Source organism: Polypterus senegalus, chromosome 4 (assembly GCF_016835505.1).
Source record: "Polypterus senegalus isolate Bchr_013 chromosome 4, ASM1683550v1, whole genome shotgun sequence".
NCBI lineage: Eukaryota > Metazoa > Chordata > Cladistia > Polypteriformes > Polypteridae > Polypterus > Polypterus senegalus.
The window spans coordinates 33,814,647-33,820,646 of record NC_053157.1 but is presented as its reverse complement, the minus strand read 5'-3'; the positions used below and the strand labels follow the sequence as shown (position 1 = coordinate 33,820,646).

At 40.1% G+C, this 6,000-nt stretch overlaps 1 protein-coding gene across 2 annotated transcripts in view; it reads left to right on the top strand.

Annotated features, from left to right (window-relative positions):
* The first annotated feature begins 583 nt into the window (after positions 1–583).
* Positions 584–6,000, top strand: part of LOC120527244 (cingulin-like protein 1) — a 220,442-nt gene continuing 215,025 nt past the window's right edge. For both annotated transcript variants that reach the window (XM_039750435.1, XM_039750433.1), the window contains exon 1: positions 584–672. The gene's annotated coding sequence lies outside the window, so the exon portion shown is untranslated. The remainder of the gene's footprint in view (positions 673–6,000) is intronic.

Below are 6,000 nucleotides of genomic sequence, written 5' to 3'. Positions count from 1 at the left end.
TATTGAGAGCTTGCCACCGTTAAATGTGTTTTGTTAGACACATTATGCTTAATCTTCCAATTCTGTTTTTCCTGGCACTTCAGTAGAGGTCCGGTTATTACTCAGTTGCACCTTTTTGTTTTCTTAATTGGAACAGAAATCGTCTTCTGCCTCTTGGATGAGTTCAAATTCTATTCAGAAAATATTTTCTGAAAACGGTAAAGCAGAGGAAAACGACGTATAACTTTATAGGCAAAGCCCGGATCTTTCGCTTATAGAAGTTAATTATTTACCCGACTACAACCTTCAAGCCATCTGAAAAAAAAAAACACACAACCTCGAATTCCGCGAGGCAGAAAGTGAAGTTTTAATCGCTCTGGCAAATCTCGAATCATCCCAGCGTGGCGGTGGACTTTATTCACCTGGGCTGGTCGGCTAGTTGTGCGCCTCGAGGAGAGCTCGGCGTCGCGGCGCATCGCGTGCATCCCGTTTGGCTTCAGGTGCAGGAGAAGCGCTGAGTGCGGAGGAGCCGCAAGTCTTTTTTTTTTTTTTTTCTGTAATGTATTTCGGGGAAGCTCGCCTCTCAGGTGTCGGCTCCACCCACCGGCACTATGCTTGAGAAAGTTTGTCAGAAAGACTTTCTAGAGTTGCAGAGGACGCGCGGGTGACAGGAGCGGCAAAGCAAAAGCGCAGGTATGTCGGGCACGTTCTCTGGGAGGGAGCTCTCCGGCCGCCGGGCTGCACGCAGGGTATGGAGGGGAGGACTCGGCCAGCAAAAGTCGCTAAGAAACAAGCTGTTTGTACAGGTGGCCCCCCGGCTGTCACTGCCGACTGCGTATGATTGTAAACTTAAGTAAAGTGTCAGCATGGTGACTTGTCGTTACCTACGGTAGTAACAAGAACTGAATGGATCTGTGCACGATTGGAAAACATAGCAACGACTTACAGGGCGCGTGTGCATTGATGATAGGAATGGCAGGAATTATATAATTTCCGATATACTCACTTTAACCACTTGTGTCATGTGCTCTGTTGTCTAGCATCGATTCATAACAACACTGTACGTGTCAACCCTCTAGTAAAATGTCCAGTAGCGTTATTTATTGTGCTTCGCTTAGACCACCGGCACTGCTAAAGGAGATCATCATCAGTTCATATATGAAGAAAAAACAACCACTTGGATCATTCAACGAGAGCATCGCATAGCGACACAAGTTACTCTGCATGTCCCAAATGACACCCTGCCCAGTTTGAGTCAGCAGTTGAAGCAAGAACAATTGTTTCTGGAGGTTTTGATAAGAAATTTTTTTGCTTATTTATTAAGTTATAACTTTTGTTTATAATTGTGTGAATATTTTTGGTTTGGTTGTATTGGAATGAGTGAGTAAGGGAAATAGAAAGTTAGGTGAATGATGATGTTATTACCATTATGCTGGTTTAAATAATAATCTGCTTGAGATTTCCTTTAACAAAATATAAAATAAAATTCATTTGTATATTGTCTTCCTGATCAGCTTTATTGATTAGTTCATTATCTATCATTCAATCTTTCATTTAGCCCTTTACCTGTATATCTATTTTATAGAGCTGTTCTTAACTGTCTACACTGTATCTGCCCTTTCACATAGTGCCTGTAGTAACTTTCTGTCTATCGGTTACGTAATGCCGTTCATATACAGATTATCTATCCAGCCTTCCTTTAATATATTCCCCTTTCATCTATCTATCTATCTATCTATCTATCTATCTATCTATCTATCTATCTATCTATCTATCTATCTATCTATCTATCATATAGTGCCTTCTATCTATCTATCTATCTATCTATCTATCTATCTATCTATCTATCTATCATATGGTGCCTTTTCATCTATCTATCTATCTATCTATCTATCTATCTATCTATCTATCTATCTATCTATCATGTAGTACCTTTCATCTGCCTGTTCCTCTGTGGCTCTGACCATTGGCTTGTTTAAAGATCTCTTCTCCTATTTACTCCAATTGTTAATAATGCATCAGCTGACCCCATCACTGTTTTTGTGACATAAGTGACTTCCTTTAACACCGATTGTAAGCCAAGCCAGAGGGCAAACAGACAGATTGTTCCCTGCTTCTTCCTTATCATTCTGCCGTTTACTGTGCCCTGTTCTTTGTACATTTCCATGTATTTTCAAATTTAGAAAGCGAGCCGCCCATCAATCAATATAATTCATAACCATTTGAGGCTCAGATTCTGGTAGCATCAGACACAAGGCAGGAGCCATTCCTGGATGGTCCATCAGAGTGCCCACTCACTCGCCCTGGCCGTTTTAGAGTCATTAATTAGCCTACCAATGGGTCTTTGAGAGCTAAGGGTAAAACAAATTGCCATTGGAAAAGCCCACATGGGTGATAACCAGGCACAGGATTTGAGCCCCCCAATATTAACCACTGTGCCGCCATGTAACTTGAAGCAGTATAGAGTTTAATAAAAAAGTTAAACTGAACCTCCCAAATCAAATGCAAGTAAAGTGGTTCGAAAATCTTGGCCTCCACACTTGGCAGGCGTTGCGTAACCCCCAATCCATTTTAAAGACGACGAAGGGTAAGCGGCTCTGTATTGTATACGCTTTGTGTGTTTGTGTTCCACATGATAACCTTAAGTAAGTTTTCACTGTTGTTTGTTGTCTTTTTATCCTTTCAAGTAATCTACAGTACTTTTGAAAGTTTGGTTCCATATTTGATAGTTTAACAGTAGTCAAAATCAGAGAGTTGATTGCTTAACCCAAGCATATCCCTGTGCTTCAGCAGTCTGTCCACATTGAGAAAAGTCTGACTAATTTTGTAAAGTTAAGAACAACTGAATAAACCTCCATCCATCAATTCACTTCTCATTAAAACTATTTAGTCCAGTTGAAGGTTATGGCACCTTAAGCCTGGCTCTACAGCACTGGGTGCAAAACAGGAACCAACCCTGGACAGGAGTGGAGCCAACTAACCGAACATCTGACGTACTTGGCATGTTAGAGGAGACGTATTGGGACATGTGCAGAACGTGCAAGGTGCACACAAGTGGGGACAGGCCATGAAGCTACCATGAAAGAAAAAAGCAAAACCAGCATCCTCACATTCCGAGGCTTAGGGAGTTGGAGTCCATCCTGGCAAGATGGGGCACACAGCAGTTACCAAGTCCACTCGCCTGCCTTCACACTCACACGGCTTCAGTTTGGAATTGCCAGTTAACCAAAGACAAGGGACGTGGACAGAAGTGTGGAAACAAAGATCTGTTGTCTGCAGACTTCTTGTCTCCCGCTACCTGTGGCCCCTTAGAGATAAAGGCCCAAAAGCCATTCAGTAATCCATCTGTCAACACGGATGGGTGCCCGTTATCACTTTATTGAAATCATTAGACTAAAAAAAAACATTTGTTTCAACGTTTTCTCATTGTCTGTATTATTTAGTTGGAATGAACAAAAGTCTGAATTTCAAAACGGAAACTAAAACAAATAGGTGGCCTTTTTAGGTTGTTGCTGCACATGCTGACGTTGGTGTTTATTTAATTGACTTTTTTTGTAGCGACTAGTAGAGCATTTAATGTAGCTGTCTGATAAAATGGTAGTAAAATCAACATGAACATTAGCTCATATCCCGGAGGTATTGGTGTTTTATTATTTTAAGCCTCTTATTCTCACAGCTGGATTTTGTTTTCTAAGGTAATTGTTCCTCTTCTTTCTCTGTTATGAATTCAGAGGCATGCCTGTGCATTTAGGCAACGCAATGTGCCGTAGGCAAGCAGCGCTTTGTTTTACTAGACTGTTTTTTATCATTATTAACAAGAATATCAAATACAGAAAGGTGACTTAGTCTGTGTGACTGAAAAAGAACATTTATTTATACCCAAATGTATATATTTATACAGGTGGCGAGTTGTACGTGGTTTGGACTGATAATGTCCCTCATGGTAGAATTTGTAATTCAGGTAGAGACAGACCTGTAATGATCGCTTATTACAGAGCACAAGCTACCATTAGGTAGGCTCAGGAGTGATTAGGACACTTTGCAGTAATCTACACAGGTTTATACATGAAAGCTGGGAAAAGTACAACGACAAAGTAATTTGTTGTGAAAAGCTCCTTTTTATTGATTTTTCATGTGCGTGCTAGATTGTTTATATTGTTCAGACTGACACTTGAGGAAAATGCTCTTTTAGATTCAGATTGCAATAAACAAAAAGAAAGTTCTCTGGAAAGGCATGTCTACGGTTGCTTGTTAAGTGATACATTTTTGCGATGGTCTTTTGATACCCAGACAGAGGTGTATAAAGAATTTGATCACAAGACAAACGTATAATTCATTCTCATTCTAAGCAGACATGGGCGTTCCAGTGAACCGCGTACCGTACATTGCAACAGCATGACGGTGACATTGGCTGGCGGCTGATGATTACAGTATCATTTCCGCTATAATCCTTCAACTGGAGGCATAGTTCTGTGTGATTCACCACATAATCCACATGGCTGCCAGTACAGAGCAATTGAGAATATTGTATGTGTATCTTGTGTAATACTTTTGTAGATTCACACCCCAATTTAATGCTGTATTGATAGGGTAACGCATTTCTCTCTAAATTGTGGATATTATGTACTTGGGTGGTGGGATGCCCGTAGAAGGGGCACAGCAGCAAGAAGATGTTCCTTGTTACGAACAGTATCACTGTTCATAGTGGATGGCAAACATGCTGGACAGATTTCACTTTGTTGGTACTAGTACTTCGATGGTGGCAGTCATGCCAGAGGAGATCTTCTGAAATGATTATTGGACCTCAGCTACAACAGTATAAAACGGACAAGTAAACTATCATGGATATAAGGCTCTGGATTCCCATAATGATTACATTGCTTTGAGCAAATTCATTAAATGGACTGATAGAAGGAAGAGCGTGAAGGAACTAAAGGGTTGAGGTATCAGTGGAGGATAAAGGAATATCACATTGGGAGGGCTAGAAGGAGAACCCTATGAGAACGCCTAGATCTGTGGTATCTGAAACTGAGCTGAATATATCTATGCTGAAAGACAAGGGCTGACAAATCAGAAGAAAAAAGAAGTACTTGTTCCTTGGTCGAAACAAGCAACAATCACACGCTGGAAAGGAAAGTAAAGGGAAAGCACAAAAGTGAGACTAGAAAATAGAATAGCAGGCGGGTTATATTTTAGAAAGAATCTTTAACAGAGACATGAAATTGGACATTATCTGAATTATCTGCCATTTAAGGAGCTAAGAAATTATTGGATAAGTTTGGTATTTTTCAAGGTGGAGTTATTTCTTCACAATCATAATACATATTAATTTACCATACAAGACTGTGTTCTAAAGTTAATTTTTTGATACATTTTAAAAAATATTTGTTTTTGCAATTTCCAATAGGGCTCTTTGGTGTCAATACCAGATTGAAAAGCCTCAGGATTTACCACATTTGTCATTTTTCAAGCCAAAAGTGTTATTGAGTATTGATCTGCATCTTGAGAATATACACATATTGTAAAACAACTTATCCATATTGTTTTAAGAATAGCAAAGCAAAAAGCAAACCATTGTTGTGATATTCTGCCATTTTAAAAGGAGAATGGAAAGCGAGCGTCATGTCTTTGCCAACTTCCCAATTCGTCTTACTCCATGTTACCCTTGCTGTCTCTGATCTGTGAGAACTAGACAATAATAATGGAAAAAATTGCAGCTTATGATCACATATATTCTTTCACTATCTGGAAGATTGATGAAGCAAGCATGTGCTGCAGTAAGAGAGAATATTGAGATCACATAGCAGGCAATAAAGTGACAAGAACTGAACAGACATTCGAGGCATACATCTACTGCTTGAGCAGGAGAAAGCTGGTGTGGCGTGTTGGTGAGTATTGCCACACATCAAGCCCTGCATACATCTGTACATAAAGTTCATCCATTTATCTTCCTAACCTTCTTATCCAGGGCAAGGTCAGAGTCCAGCTGGAGCCTATCCCAGCAAGCATGAGACACAAGGC